Source organism: Nesoenas mayeri (assembly GCF_963082525.1).
Source record: "Nesoenas mayeri genome assembly, contig: SCAFFOLD_40, whole genome shotgun sequence".
NCBI classification, from domain to species: domain Eukaryota; kingdom Metazoa; phylum Chordata; class Aves; order Columbiformes; family Columbidae; genus Nesoenas; species Nesoenas mayeri.
The window spans coordinates 709,983-726,022 of record NW_027660032.1 but is presented as its reverse complement, the minus strand read 5'-3'; positions in this window follow the sequence as shown (position 1 = coordinate 726,022).

Below are 16,040 nucleotides of genomic sequence, written 5' to 3'. Positions count from 1 at the left end.
TATTCTTTTGGAGGGTACGTGCAGATACGTCCCTGTACTTGGACGACCGTGTGCGTGAAAGCATGTGTGTATACAAAGGATTGTCTGTCCACATGCGTGTGCCTTTTTGCAGGCTCCATTCGTGCTTAAGCTGGAGTGAGTGCACAGCTGCACCGTGTTTTGGCAAAGCTCCGCGTGTTGTATGACGTTGCCCAGTCCTGCATTTCTCACGCGGACAGATACACGGGAGCTCTGCTAGTAAAGGAGCAAAGACAGTCGCAGGCAAATCTGAATGCTGCTCTGAACTACTTTTCACCTATGGCAAATGCTTCACAGTGGCCCGAGGAAAGGAGCTCAGCAGCCGATCTACAAGAGAAACGAAACAGATCATTCCTTAACGCGAAAGAGCAACAGGGCGTCACTGTGCAAGCTTCTCCCTGATCTACAGCTGAGAGCGAACACTTGTGTGATGGTCGGAGAGATTGTGTCTTGCCTGTAAGTGTCTGGGAGTTTGGGGCAGGTCAGTGTGGCTGGTTCGATAATCAACGTCTAGGATAGCTGCAGAGCGGTCCCTGTTGGTGTGGGGACAGTGTGCCTGTAGGTCAGTCTGTGTTCCTAGCAAGTGCTGTATCGATCCGTCGCTCCACACGCGCGTGAGACCATGTCTTTCTCTCCACAAGCATGTGTGCTGATTTCGTCACACATGTGCATCTGTGCTAGTGTCGAGCTCAGCGGAGTGTGTCTCTGGACACTTGGTGTGCGTTGGCTGTGCCTGTGTGTAACACAGTACAGCCACGACTGCCTCGGTGAAGAGAGACCAGGGAAATCATCTAGGCAGAGTCAACAAAGGAAAACCGAAGAGAGATTGACGTGTGCTCGACAGAGACGGATTTCCTGCGCTGACATTTCTCAGTAAAACGAGAAGAAAGCTGAGCGGTAGATCGACCGGAGAAATGATTCCCTAGACAACATTTAGCGAATGAACTGAATTGTGCGCAGCTTTCGGGATTGTGCCTGAAAAGTGCGAAAACCAGGAGAGCCTGCGCTCAAAAGCTGGTGGCTGTGTGACTGCATTGATGCACCTTCCCGTGTCTGCGATTGTAAAGACGGCTGTTTCACGTTCACACAAATGCATCTAGTCGGGTTTTTCTTCTGTGCGTGCACACGCGTTTCCGTTGTCTCTTCGGAACAGACGTAGCTCTTTGCATGCTGAACGACGTGGTAAAACGCGTCTGCCTATATTTTGGTTAACAATAGAGGGTGCGTGTTCCGTCAGCGGCATTTCCACAGACGACTCCGCAGAGCCAGTTCCGAAAGCTCCGCACACCAGGACTGAATGTATAACCAAGCAATTGCACAGGTGCACGCAGTCACATATTCTGACGGACGTTTTTTATGGCACAGTAGCACGAAGGTATTTGCGTTCAGGCACGTATCAGAAACAATGTGTGGACGGAGGATCTCTTGGTATTTTCTCCGTACGGCACGCCTCGTGATAGCTTACTTGCCGATCGCAGGCTTAACGGTTTCTATACACGACTCAGTATAGGGAGAGAAAGAGAGCACATCGGAAAACTTGCGTTTTCTGCGCTGGAGCCTAATTGCTACGCATTGTATTTGTCCATGTGAACACAAACGATTCCCCACTGAAAACCAAGCAGAAACCTTTCCACAAGCTCCCAGGTAGGTGCACCCACCACCTCGCGTACACGAACGCAGCTAGAGAAAAGCACGTACATTTTCACACACTGATGCTTAAGCAAACGCTTGGCCGTACACATGCACATATCCGCAAGCGCGCCCACTCCCATCTATGCACAGAGAGACGTACGCGAAACGTGCTTACATGCTTGAGGGTAAACAGGTGTGCATTGATGGTTGTCGTACTGCATCACGCATACGTGGCTGCACGAGAATATTCTTTTGGAGGGTACGTGCAGATACGTCCCTGTACTTGGACGACCGTGTGCGTGAAAGCGTGTGTGTCTACAAAGGATTGTCTGTTCACATGCGTGTGCCTTTTTGCAGGCTCCATTCGTGCTTAAGCTGGAGTGAATGCACAGCTGCGCCTTTTTTTTGGCAAAGCTCCGCGTGTTGTATGGCGTTGCCCAGTCCTGCATTTCTCACGCGGACAGATGCACGGGAGCTCTGCTAGTAAAGGAGCAAAGACAGTCACAGGCAGAACTGAACGCTGCTCCGAGCTACTTCTCACCCTTGGCAAATGTCTCACAGTGGCGAGAGAAATACCGTTCCGCAGCCGATGGAAAAGAGAAATGAAAGAGATCATGCCTTAATGCGAAAGAGCAACATGGCGTCACTGTGCAAGCTAATCCCTGATCTACAGCTGAAAGTGAGCACTTGTGTGCTTGTCGGAGAGATTATGTCTTTCCTGTGAGTGTCTGGGCGTCTGGGGCAGGTCAGTGTGGCTGGTTCGATAATCAACGTCTAGGATAGCTGCAGAGCGGTCCCTGTTGGTGTGGGGACAGTGTGCCTGTAGGTCAGTCTGTGTTCCTAGCGCATGCTGTATCTATTCGTCACTCCTGACGCGTGTGAGTCCATGTCTTTCTCTCCACAAGCATGTGTGCTGATTTCGTCGCACATGTGCATCTGTGCTAGTGTTGAGCTCAGCGGAGTGTGTCTCTGGACATTGGTGTGCGCTGGCTGTGCCTGTGTGTAACGAATCACAGCCAGGACTTTTCCGGCGAAGAGAAATCAGGGAAATCATCTAGGCAGAGTCAACAAAGGAAAACCGAAGAGGGATTGACGTGTGCTCGACAGAGACGGATTTCCTGCGCTGACATTTCTCAGTAACACGAGAAGAAAGCTGAGCGGTAGATCGACCGGAGAAATGATTCCCTAGACGACATTTAGCGAATGAACTGCATTATGCGCGGCTTTCGGGATTGTGCCTGAAAAGTGCGAAAACCAGCAGAGCCTGTGCTCAAAAGCTGGTGGCTGTGCGACTGCATTGTTGCACCTTCCCGTGTCTGCGAGTGTATAGACGGCTGTTTCACGTTCACACAGAGGCACCTGGTCGGGTTTTTCTTCTGTGCGTGCACATGCGTTTCCGTTGTCTCTTCGGAACAGACGTAGCTCTTTGCATGCTGAACGACGTGGTAAAACGCGTCTGCCTATATTTTGGTTAACAATCGAGGTGCGTGTTCCGTCAGCGACACTTCCGCAGACGATTCCCCAGAGCCAGTTCTGAAAGCCCCGCACACCAGCACTGAATGTGGAACCAAGCAATTGCACAGGTGCGCGCAATCACATATTCTGACGGCCGTCTTTTCTGTCACAGCAGCACGAAGGTATTTGCGTTCAAGCACGTATCAGAAACAATGTGTGGACCGAGGATCTGTTGGTATTTTATCCGTACGGCACGCTTCGTGGTAGCTTACTTGCCGATCGCAGGCTTAGCGGTTTCTATACACGACTCGGTATAGGGAGAGAAAGAGAACGAATGGGAAAACTTGCGTTTTCTGCGCTGGAACCTGTTTGCTACACCTTCTATTTGTCCATGCGAACACACACGATTCCCCACTGAAAACCAAGCAAAAACCTTTCCACAGGCTCCCAGGTATGTGCTTACATGCTTGAAGGTAAACAGGTGTGCATTGATGGTTGTCGTACTGCATCACGCATACGTGGCTGCACGAGAATATTCTTTTGGAGGGTACGTGCAGATACGTCCCTGTACTTGGACGACCGTGTGCGTGAAAGCATGTGTGTATACAAAGGATTGTCTGTCCACATGCGTGTGCCTTTTTGCAGGCTCCATTCGTGCTTAAGCTGGAGTGAGTGCACAGCTGCACCGTGTTTTGGCAAAGCTCCGCGTGTTGTATGACGTTGCCCAGTCCTGCATTTCTCACGCGGACAGATACACGGGAGCTCTGCTAGTAAAGGAGCAAAGACAGTCGCAGGCAAATCTGAATGCTGCTCTGAACTACTTTTCACCTATGGCAAATGCTTCACAGTGGCCCGAGGAAAGGAGCTCAGCAGCCGATCTACAAGAGAAACGAAACAGATCATTCCTTAACGCGAAAGAGCAACAGGGCGTCACTGTGCAAGCTTCTCCCTGATCTACAGCTGAGAGCGAACACTTGTGTGATGGTCGGAGAGATTGTGTCTTGCCTGTAAGTGTCTGGGAGTTTGGGGCAGGTCAGTGTGGCTGGTTCGATAATCAACGTCTAGGATAGCTGCAGAGCGGTCCCTGTTGGTGTGGGGACAGTGTGCCTGTAGGTCAGTCTGTGTTCCTAGCAAGTGCTGTATCGATCCGTCGCTCCACACGCGCGTGAGACCATGTCTTTCTCTCCACAAACTTGTGTGCTGATTTCGTCACACATGTGCATCTGTGCTAGTGTCGAGCTCAGCGGAGTGTGTCTCTGGACACTTGGTGTGCGTTGGCTGTGCCTGTGTGTAACACAGTACAGCCACGACTGCCTCGGTGAAGAGAGACCAGGGAAATCATCTAGGCAGAGTCAACAAAGGAAAACTTAAGAGGGATTGACGTGTGCTCGACAGAGACGGATTTCCTGCGCTGACATTTCTCAGTAACACGAGAAGAAAGCTGAGCGGTAGATCGACCGGAGAAATGGTTCCCTAGACAACATTTAGCGAATGAACTGAATTGTGCGCAGCTTTCGGGATTGTGCCTGAAAAGTGCGAAAACCAGCAGAGCCTGCGCTCAATGGCTGGTGGCTGTGTGACTGCATTGATGCACCTTCCCGTGTCTGCGAGTGTACAGACGGCTGTTTCACGTTCACACAAAGGCACCTGGTCGGGTCTTTCTTCTGTGCGTGCACACGCGTTTCCGTTGTCTCTTCGGAACAGACGTAGCTCTTTGCATGCTGACCGACGTGGTAAAACGCGTCTGCCTATATTTTGGTTAACAATCGAGGGTGCGTGTTCCGTCAGCGGCATTTCCGCAGACGACTCCCCAGAGCCAGTTCTGAAAGCTCCGCACACCAGGACTGAATGTAGAACCAAGCAACTGCACAGGTGCGCGCAATCACATATTCTGAGGGACGTCATTTATGCCACAGCAGCACGAAGGTATTTGAGTTCAAGCACGTATAAGAAACAATGTGTGGACCGAGGATCTGTTGGTATTTTCTCCGTACGGCACGCTTCGTGGTAGCTTACTTGCCGATCGCAGGCTTAGGATTTCTATACAGAAATCCATATAGGGAGAGAAAGAGAGCGCATCGGAAAACTTGCGTTTTCTGCGCTGGAGCCTAATTGCTACGCATTCTATTTGTCCATGTGAACACACACGATTCCCCACTGAAAACCAAGCAGAAATCTTTCCACAAGCTCCCAGGTAGGCGCACCTACCACCTCATGCACGCGAACGCAGCTAGAGAAAAGCACCTAATTGTCTACAGTGATGCTTAAGCAAACGCCTGGCCACACACAAGCACACATCCGCAAGCGCGCCCACTCTCATCTATGCACAGAAAGACGTACACGAAACGTACTGACATGCTTGAGAGTAAATAGGTGTGCATTGATGGTTGTCGTACTGCATCACGCATACGTGGCTGCACGAGAATATTCTTTTGGAGGGTACGTGCAGATACGTCCCTGTACTTGGACGACCGTGTGCGTGAAAGCATGTGTGTCTACAAACGATTGTCTGTCCACATGCGTGTGCCTTTTTGCAGGCTCATTTCGTGCTCAAGCTGGAGTGAGTGCACAACTGCGCCGTTTGTTGGCAAAGGTCCGCGAGTCATACGACGTTGCCCAGTCCTGCATTTCTCACGCAGACAGATGCAAGGGAGCTCTGCTAGTAAAGGAGCAAAGACAGTCGCAGGCAGATCTGAATGCTGCTCCGAGCTACTTCTCACCTATGGCAAAAGCTTCTCAGGGGCCCGAGGAAAGGCGCTCAGCAGCCGATCTACAAGAGAAACGAAACAGATCATTCCTTAACGCGAAAGAGTAACAGGGCATCACTGCGCAAACTTGTCCCTGATCTACAGCTGAGAGCGAACACTTGTGTGATGGTCGGAGAGACTGTGTCCCTGTAAGTGTCTGGGAGTTTGGGGCAGGTCAGTGTGGCTGGTTCGATAATCAACGTCTAGGATAGCTGCAGAGAGGTCCCTGTTGGTGTGGGGAAAGTGTGCCTGGAAGTCAGTCTGTGTTCCTAGCGCCTGCTGTATCGATCCGTCGTTCCATACTCGTGTGAGTCCATGTCTTTCTCTCCACAAACTTGTGTGCTGATTTCGTCACACATGTGCATCTGTGCTAGTGTTGAGCTCAGCGGAGTGTGTCTCTGGACACTTGGTGTGCGTTGGCTGTGCCTGTGTGTAACACAGTACAGCCACGACTGCCTCGGTGAAGAGAGACCAGGGAAATCATCTAGGCAGAGTCAACAAAGGAAAACCGAAGAGGGATTGACGTGTGCTCGACAGAGACGGATTCCCTGCGCTGACATTTCTCAGTAACACGAGAAGAAAGCTGAGCGGTAGATCGACCGGAGAAATGGTTCCCTAGACAACATTTAGCGAATGAACTGCATTATGTGCGGCTTTCGGGATTGTGCCTGAAAAGTGCGAAAACCAGCAGAGCCTGTGCTCAAAAGCTGGTGGCTGTGTGACTGCATTGGTGCACGTTCCCGTGTCTGCGAGTGTATAGACGGCTGTTTCACGTTCACACAGAGGCACCTGGTCGGGTTTTTCTTCTGTGCGTGCACACGCGTTTCCGTTGTCTCTTCGGAACAGACGTAGCTCTTTGCATGCTGAACGACGTGATAAAACGCGCCTGCCTATATTTTGGTAAACAATCGAGGGTGCGTGTTCCGACAGCGGCGTTTCCGCAGACGACTCCACAGAACCAGTTCTGAAAGCCCTGCACACCAGCACTGAATATGGAACCAAGCAATTCCACAGGTGCGCGCAATCACATATGCTGACGGCCGTCTTTTATGCCACAGCAGCACGAAGGTATTTGCGTTCAAGCACGTATCAGAAACAATGTGTGGACCGAGGATCTGTGGGTATTTTCTCCGTACGGTATGCTTCGTGGTAGCTTACTTGCCGATCGCAGGCTTAGCGGTTTCTATACAGAAATCCATATAGGGAGAGAAAGAGAGTGCATCGGAAAACTTTCGTTTTCTGCGCTGGAACCTAGTTGCTACGCCTTCTGTTTGTCCACGTGAACACACACGATTCCCCACTGAAAACCATGCAGAAACCTTTCCACAAACTCCCAGGTAGGTGCACCCTGTATTTGGACCACCGTGCGCGTGAAAGCACAGGTGTCTTCAAACGATTGTCTGTCCACATGCGTGTGCCTTTTTGCAGGCTCCATTCGTGCTTAAGCTGGAGTGAGTGCACAGCTGCGCTGTTTGTTGGCCAGATTCCGCGTGTTGCACTACGTTGCCCAGTCCTGCATTTCTCACGCGGACAGATTCAAGGGAGCTCTGTATAGACGGCTGTTTCATGTTCACACAAAGGCACCTGGTCGGGTGCATCCCAGATACAGTATCCCAGATTCAGCATCCCCGATACAGCTTCCCGAATACAGCATCCCAAATACAGCATCCTAGATACAGTATCCCGGATACAACATCCCAGATACAGCATCCCAGGTACAGCATCCCAGATACAGCATCCCAGATATAGCATCCCATATACAGCATCCCAGATGCAGCATTCAAAGTACAGCGTAATAGATACAGCATCCCAGATACAACATGTCGAGTTGTGCTCCTCTCCCACACCAAGTGCTGATCGTGGGGCTCAGGGTGAGGGGGGGCAGCGAGGGGGTCCGTGGACTGGAATAAGTTTTGTTTGGAGTTTTTCAAACGCCTCTGCTGACACGTTGTATAAAAACCGATTGCTGCAGTGCTAAGGAATGAACAGGAGGATGAGCAACGGACTGCAGAAACTGCTTGCGTTTTGGTTTATTGAAAAATTCTTATTGAACTCAAAAAGCAATACGATCTTGCAGTGGTCTTCTAATACCTAGTGACAGCTTTTAATGTCCTGGTTTGGAACTTTGAGATGAGATTTGAGATGAAGGGCTGTTCCATTGTGGAATATTGCAGGAGTAAATTTCAGGCATTTCAGCATGCCTGGCAGATCTGCAGCTTGCTAAAGACCTCAGGCTGTTTGGTTTAATCAGACTTTTGTAGATCCCACCTTCAGTGGTCAAAGCACCGGCTGCCAATGTGTTTTCTGGTGTTGTCACTTCTTTCTGACCAAAGACGGCAGAGGCAGCAGCTCTCCTGGTGGTGTCTGTTTTATTGAAACATGGGGATCTACAGGAACTTTAACCCGAAAGCTCAGGAAGCTGTGGTCCGTGGTCTATCTTTGTAATGTTTGTAGATTGTTCTGCAACGGTTTGTGAGTGTGAACTGCTGTGTAGGTAGAAGGAAGAAAGCTGTGTGAGCTAGAAGCAGCAGGAAGGCTGCAGCCGTGTAATCCGGGGGGTGCAAGCGGCACGGAAACGGGCTGCAGCGGCGGAGCCCTCGGTCCGGGCCGGTCCCGGGCAGGCGGCGGAGCCCTCGGTCCCGGGCCGTCCCGGGCAGGCGCAGCCCGAGCGCTCCCGGCCCCCGCTGCCGCTGCCCCCGCCGGGGCCGGGGCCGCGCTGCGGGCGGACAGCGCCGCTCTGCGGCCGCCGGCGGCTCCGGGCCGGGAGGGGGGGGGCGGGGCCCGGGTGGCGGGCGCGGACGGGATTGGCTCCTGCGCCGGATGGGCGGGGCCACGCTGCGTAAGTGCGGGGGCGGGGGGAGTGCGTGCCGCCGGTTGCGGCGGCGGGGAGGAGCGCGCGAGGAGCGGCGGGGCCCGGCGGTGAGCGAGGGGGCGGGGCGACACCGGTGAGACCGGACGGGGCCGCCCCGGTCCCGGCTGAGGGGGGAAAGCTGGAGGGGGAGGGACGGGCTGGTTTGGGCAGGAGGAAGGCGAGGGGCAGGCAGCCGCAACAGCGCGGCCCCGGGCCGGGCCGAGCAAGGGGCGAGGGGGAAACACGCGGGCGGCTGTGAGGGAAGGGAGCCCCGGGCTGAGCGCTGCGCGGGGCTCGGGCGGGGCCGTGGGGGCGGAGAGGGGAGCCCGTGGTGCCACAGGGCAGAGGGAGGAAGGCCAGCGGGAGGGGGCGGCGCCAGGGGGCGCGAGGGGGCCGGGAACGCGGGGAGCGGCGGAGGAGCCTGAGGGCGGGGACGGCGCGGAAGGAGCTTGGCGGGAAAGGCTGGAGGGGACCTCAGGGAGGGGGGTGGTGACATCGTGGGGGGCTTTGGTGGGAAAGGCTGAGGGACCTCAGGGAGGGGGTGACATCGGGGGGCTTTGGCGGGAAAGGCTGAGGGACCTCACGGGGGGGGTGACATCGGGGGGGGCTTTGACGGGAAAGGCTGAGGGACCTCAGGGAGGGGGGGTGACATCGGGGAGGCTTTGGCGGGAAAGGCTGAGGGACCTCAGGGAGGGGTGTGACATCGGGGGGACTTTGGCGGGAAAGGCTGAGGGACCTCGGGGGAGGGGGTGACATCGGGGGGGGCTTTGGCAGGAAAGGCTGAGGGACCTCGGGGGAGGGGGTGACATCGGGGGGGGCTTTGGCGGGAAAGGCTGAGGGACCTCGGGGAGGGGGGTGACATCGGGGGGGCTTTGGCGGGAAAGGCTGAGGGACCTCGGGGAGGAGATGGCGTCGGGGAGGCTGCAGGGGGGCAATGCTGAGGGAGCTCAGGACGGGATGGCACTCAGGTCTGGTTTCAAAGGGAAATGCTGAGGTACCTTGAGGAATTGGACGCTGGGCTGGGGAGCTATGAACACATCAGACTGGTTAAGAGAGTGTTCATTGAAATAAATAACTTATGCTTTTTCTATGGATAAAACAACATTTAATCCATTTTCCTTGTGTTCCGTAAAAAACGTGTTCATTAGAGCATAAGCAAAACAGCGCCGGGTGCGCGGGGGATTCACTCCGCCCAACACGCACACCTTTAACGATAAGAAGTGTGCTTAAATACAGTATGGTATTACATATTCATAATGACCCCAGAAACGCCTATACATATTCATGACCTTTCCCCGCTTTTTATTAAAATGAGTCTCAGATAACCATTTACATATTCCCCTCCTTGGCCCTCCCCTGTTGCGCCTGCGCAATGTCACTTGGTGAATTTGAGGAAGGGTTCTTTAGGGGTCGTTTTGGATGAAGGCTCCTTCAGCTTCGTCACAGTGGGACTTTTTACCTTTGGCTCATTAGGAGGAACTGGCTGGAATCCAAGCTGACCAAACCGACTGGAACCAGACTGGTGCCCTCCTTTTTGCTGTAAATCTTGGCTATCTTGTCTCCTCAAGGTTGCAGCTGGTGCTGTAGAACTTCTTATCTCGGCATTTAATGAAGTCCTGCTTTTTTTAGCACAATTAGTTACATACAGCTCTAAGCTAGATATTAATAATGTGGTTTAAAAGGTTAGCTTGTGAGTAGGGCCCTTATTATATAGTTGCTTAACCCTTAAAATGTTAGTTCCCTCTATCAATATAACTTCCTAAACAAGTTTCATAACTTTTTACATAGAACTTAACCACCTTTTCCTTTCTCCAGGTTCAGAGCCCGTGCCACATTTGGTTATACCTGTAAACATTAAACATCTTAGCACGAATCACAACTGCATTTTTCACATCATGACAGAAATTTGTGCAGTGAAGTATTCCAGCAAAGAGCGGGAGAAGAGCCAAACTTAGATCAGGCCTCCTAGGACGCCTGCAGGTTTGGGGACAGGGATGACGAGGTTGTTAATCCGGTCCTAACTGTTTCTTTGTCTGTCCCTCTCTTGCAGCACCTGACTGAATGGAGGAGCAAGTGGACGGGAAGTTCCTGCGCCACACACAGATCACATTTATCGCTCTCGCCCTCAGAGACCCGGAGATCCAAACCGTTCGCCATCGTGCCTTGAAGCAGCCTGTGCTCATGCACTTCTCCCAGGGAGAAGGCGGGATGGCAGTGACTGGCCACGTTAAGCCACAGGGTGCACACTGTGCAGCTGTCAAGCCCAGCTCTGCGTTAGCTCACACCTGTGGTTTTGCGCCGCACATTTGAGTTGTCGCTGGTTGTTGCAGCGTTTGGCTTTGGTGAGGACAGCGTGTGTTTGTCAGCAGTTGGTGTAGGTGGGATCTGGAGGAGAAAGCGATATTTCCGTGCCAGAACTGGTTGGTGTTTGCATGGTATTGTGGCGGTTGTTCCCGCAGGCGATGAGTGCTGGAGCATTATTGCAGGATGAGGGGATTTTGGAGGCTTGTCTGTGAGATGCACTAGAGGCAGCAGTTGAAAGCGAAAGGCTGAGATTTGGAGGGTTTGTCGGTGGGTTTTGGACGGTTGTCAGCTGAAGAGTTGGCTGTTTGCAGGTGAGGTGTAGGGCAGAGGGTGAAGCTGACTTTGCCTGGGCGGCGCAACTGGCTGGGTGTGCAGAGCTGAGGAGAGCGGGCTGCTGCGGGTGACCCTAAAGCTGGAGAAGCAGCCGGCAGCTCCAGACGCTCCCGCTGCCGGGCAGGGCCGTGCAGGCCAGTGCCCCGGGGCACAGTGACGTGACCCTCCGCAAGTACCAAAGAGCAGATGAGGACCGTGGGCATTTGTACTGAGCTGTGACATCTCTAACCCGTGACATTGGGGTCCAGCCTGAGCAGGACACATGCGGAAGCTGTGCTGCAGGGAGGGCAGAGCTGAGGGGAAGGGCTGTGCCAGGGGCTGGTGCCAAGGCAAGGTGGGCGCGCTGTGGGGTGTGGGGAGGTGTCAGCCCCGGACTCAGCCCCTGTTGACTGTAGTGACCTTGGACTGGTGTAGCTCAGGCCTCTGTGTGTTTCTCTTCAGGGGGAGCAGCATGCAAAGGAAAAGCAAGGAAGGAGGTGAACCCATGAGGAAGAGTGATGGATAAAGAGGGTTGGAGCGCACCTGCCAGTCAAGAGGGATCAAGAAAGAAGACACCAGTGGTGGAACCGCAGGTCAGGAGAGCTCAAGGAGGGAGAAAGGTGACTGTGGCCGTATGGGTTTTTCTAGCTCACACACCAATGAAAACAGTTTGGATAATAAAAGAAATGTATGCAAAACCGATAATTAAAGGCAGAGAATGTTTATATGCTATGTATGGGGTAGACCTGAAGGTATATTTCTTCCTACAACGAAGGAGAATTCGCAATACATGCTGCTGTCAGCAACGACCAGTAAGCGACAAGACTCTATTTACTGATGCCTCTGGTCGCTCACATAAAGTTGTAATTACATGGCTAAACTCAGATACCCAGTGCTGCAAACACAAGGTAGAAAAAGAGACCAAGAGTCAAACAAGTTCTTGAGCTGACAGCTGTTAGGATCGCTTTGAGGTGTTCTGTAACAAGCCTTTGAATGTTGTAACTGGCTCATATTATGCGGCTGGCATACTTAACGGCCTGGAAGCTTCTTTTCTTAAGGAAGAGGATAATCCTCTTTTGATGGCTGAATTGAGAATGCTATGGTTTCTAATAAATCATAGACATCACAGGTATTATGCAATGCACACCCGCTCTCGCAGTGGCCCTTCCAGGACCACTTGTGGAAGGCGGTAGGAGGGCCGATGCACGAGCTGTGCCGCTCACTGTGCCTAAAGCCTTGGAGCAAGCTAAATGATCACATAAATTCTTTCACCAGAGTGCAAAGGCGTTAAAACGACAACTTCAAATGACAGTGGATCAGGCCAGGAGCGTTCTTATGTCCTGCCCTGATTGCCAACAGTTGGCACCCACGCCATCCACAGAGGGTGTTAATCCAGGAGGGGTTACTGCCAATGAAGTACGGCCAGCGGATGTAACGCATTGTTCTGAATTGGGTAAATACGTACGTGTTTCTGTAGACGCTCATTCCAGATTTCTCGTTGCTGCTGCACGCGCTGGTGAAAGAGCACGAGACGTCTGTAACATTGGTTGGCATGTTTTGCTGTTTGAGGAGTTCCACGATCTGTAAAACCAGAGGAAAGCGGAACGCACACTCGATTAGAGGAGCGATCCCCCAGCGCGCTGTAATAGAAGTGCCTGCTTTTTAACACTTTCAAAACAGTGTTAAAGAGTCTGTTTGACGACTTTTCGGTATCATTTCTGGCGACGAGGATGGGATAATCTGCCTGACCTCCCGTGGATCCCAGGATCTCTGGGACCTTGTGCCGGCACCGGGGAATTCCTGGAAGGGACCACAGCTCCTTGGACCAGCTCGGGACGCGGGTAAAACCCCATCAATGAGATAAGGCACTTTCATTGTCTGGTTGCGTTGGCACGCTGCCTGCGCGAGACGTGGGCGACAGCAGCGCGTTGGGTCTGCGCATTCGCGTCTGCGCATTTTGGTAAACTGGGTAACTTAAAAAAAGAAAGAAATACAAAATTAAAGAGGAAAATGAGAAAACAATAAAGAGAAAAACGAGGGAACAGCAATTTGATAAAGGTACCTTTAATGATTTTGCTGTTTGTGCCTTAGCAATTGTATAATTGTTTCTGGCTTTAGTGGTTTGTTGTTGTTGTTACTTGTGTCTTGGGGGATTTTATAGTCCAGTACTTAGGGTTCACCAATTGTCTGTTATTGTGATTGTGAAGTAGGTAGTGGACAATCGGCAGGAGGATTCGTGAGAAATCCCCCCCAGGCTGTGTTTTCTGACATTGGAAAAGGATCGTTTGCTGTTCAACAGGGCGTCAACCAGGGAGAATCTGATTGAATATTGTAATTAATGGTGGCCACTGTAAATAATATTAATATGCTTCACAGGTCTAGGTGGGTATACTTTGAGATCTGTAGTATAGTAATGTGCTGCATGTAATATGTAGTAAGATATCTATTTTAAATCATATATTGCCTATTACATAAGGCATATTACACAATATATAATGTTACATATGCATTGTCTTTATCCTCTTCAGATCCATTTGTTTTGAAAAAGGATAATCAGGGAAAGAAATGCAAACCAGTAAAAGGTTTGTTGAAGAACAGCTATTGGTGTAGAATACACAGAGAACATGAGATCAAAATTGTCCCTCGGTCAGTCCAGGGTGGGATCCTGATATCCTTATATCGGGGCACAGGCTGCATTGGTATTGCCAGTGCATTTTATACGGGATTAGACACACTGCGCCTAAAGCTGTAAATATGCCAAAACCTTCTGAGATTAAACAGGATCGTGAGGAGTCTCCCACTGAGTTTTTACACCGTCTTAAACCGACAGCTCAGAAATATATTAATATAGATCCTGACTTGGAGAACAGAGAATGAGAATTCTTAGTTGACTGGGAGCTCATTATTCTGTGTTAAACACTATGCAGGGAATATTAAGTAGCGATTCTGTAACAGTTATGGGTGCCACAAAAATTGCAAAACACGGCCCTTTAACCTGCTACTTAGAATGTTTGTATGTGGAGTCTGTACTTATTGATTGTGTACCATGTGTCTTCTCTTGTGCACAACGAATGGTTGAAAAAAGCTTTAATGGTGCAATGGCTGTGCAGTTACACGCTGCTGTGGCTGCAATTGTTAAACAAAGAAGGGGAGATGTGGCAGGGTTGTGACATCAGGCCCGTGAGAAATTGCAAGAGTCACAGTGTGAGAACAAGTGCTGGTGGAACAACACAAGCAGCAAGGACTGTGTGGGACATGAATCATCAGGGACAGAGGGATTGGTACATCAGGGACAGAGGGATTGATACGCGGTGGGTACATCAGGGACAGAGGGATTGATACGCGGTGGGTACATCAGGGACAGAGGGATTGATACAGGATCGGTACATCAAGGACAGAGGTCCGCGATGTTTCAAATGCAAACCTGAGTTTGTATTAAATGTCTCTCTGCATCTTAAAGAGAGTCTGTGCCTCATCTGCTACACCCCTTTATCTGTTTCCCAAATTACGATTTAGACTGTATTTACCGTTGTAAAAACAAAGCTTTCCCCCCTTAATTTTTGTCACGTGTTGTAGTTAGAATTAATAGAGATATTGGAGCCCATCGTAGCTAAACTGGAAAAAGACAGCAGCCGTGTGTATTTTTAAATAAAGACTAAATCAAGTGTGCTAACTCATTATCTTTAAGCGTTTTACTGTGATCACGTCTCTCCCAAGGTTTTGTGTCTGTTGTATCAAGGCCTGACACCCATGGCCACAGTGGATGAATCACCATGGGCACAACACCAGGAACCTGCCTGTTCGTGTCCAGGATATCCACTCCAGCAGACACGTTTTAATTGGTACTTGCGTTATGGATTAGATGCAACAAAAATCCATACTTTCTTTTGCCTTTTGCTATAGAGGAGGGGGTTGAACTTTTCTAGAGCAGATTCAATCACTTGTTGTAAAGCAATGAAATAAATAACTTAGGCTTTTTCTATGGATAAACAACGTTTAATTCAATTCCTTAACTGTATTCCTTAAACACTTGTTCGTTAGACCATAAGCAAAACAGCGCTGGGTGTTAGTTCGTTAGTAGGCCCTTATTATGTGGTTGGTTAACCCTGAAAATGTTAGTTCCCTCTATCAATATAACCTCATAAACAAGTTTCAAAATTTTTATGTAGAACTTACCCACCTTTTCCTTTTTGCAGGTTCAGAGCCCGAACCTCATTTGGTTGTATCTGTAAACATCAAACATCTCAGCACAAATCACAACTGCATTTCTCACAGACAGAAGTGCCTGATCTCCACAGCTTGCCTGGCAGTGCAGAGAGCAGGAAGTGCGGTGAGTCCTGGGCCTTTGGGGACATTTCACCCTGTTTTGTGTCCCAGTCCCTCCCTGCTCCCTCCTCTTTCCTGCTGTGCCCTTCTTCCTCTTCGTCTCTTCTCTCTCTGGCCCTCTGCTGCTTCCTCACCTATTCCCCCACCCTTCTGAATCTCTGTGCAGGGTTTCTCGTATCTCCCTCTCCGTCTCCACCCCTCTGTGTTCTCATCATCCCCGGTTTCTCTTTGTCGTCATTCTTGTCTGTTGCTCTGTCCCGCTCCGTGCCCCATCATTTCTCACTGTATCCCTCTGTCCTGCTCCCTGCGCCTATTCCTGCCCCTCTTCTTTTTTACTCCCTCTTCCTCTTGCTGCCCACCCCAGGATTTTTTCCCAATCTCTATCCTGCCCCAAC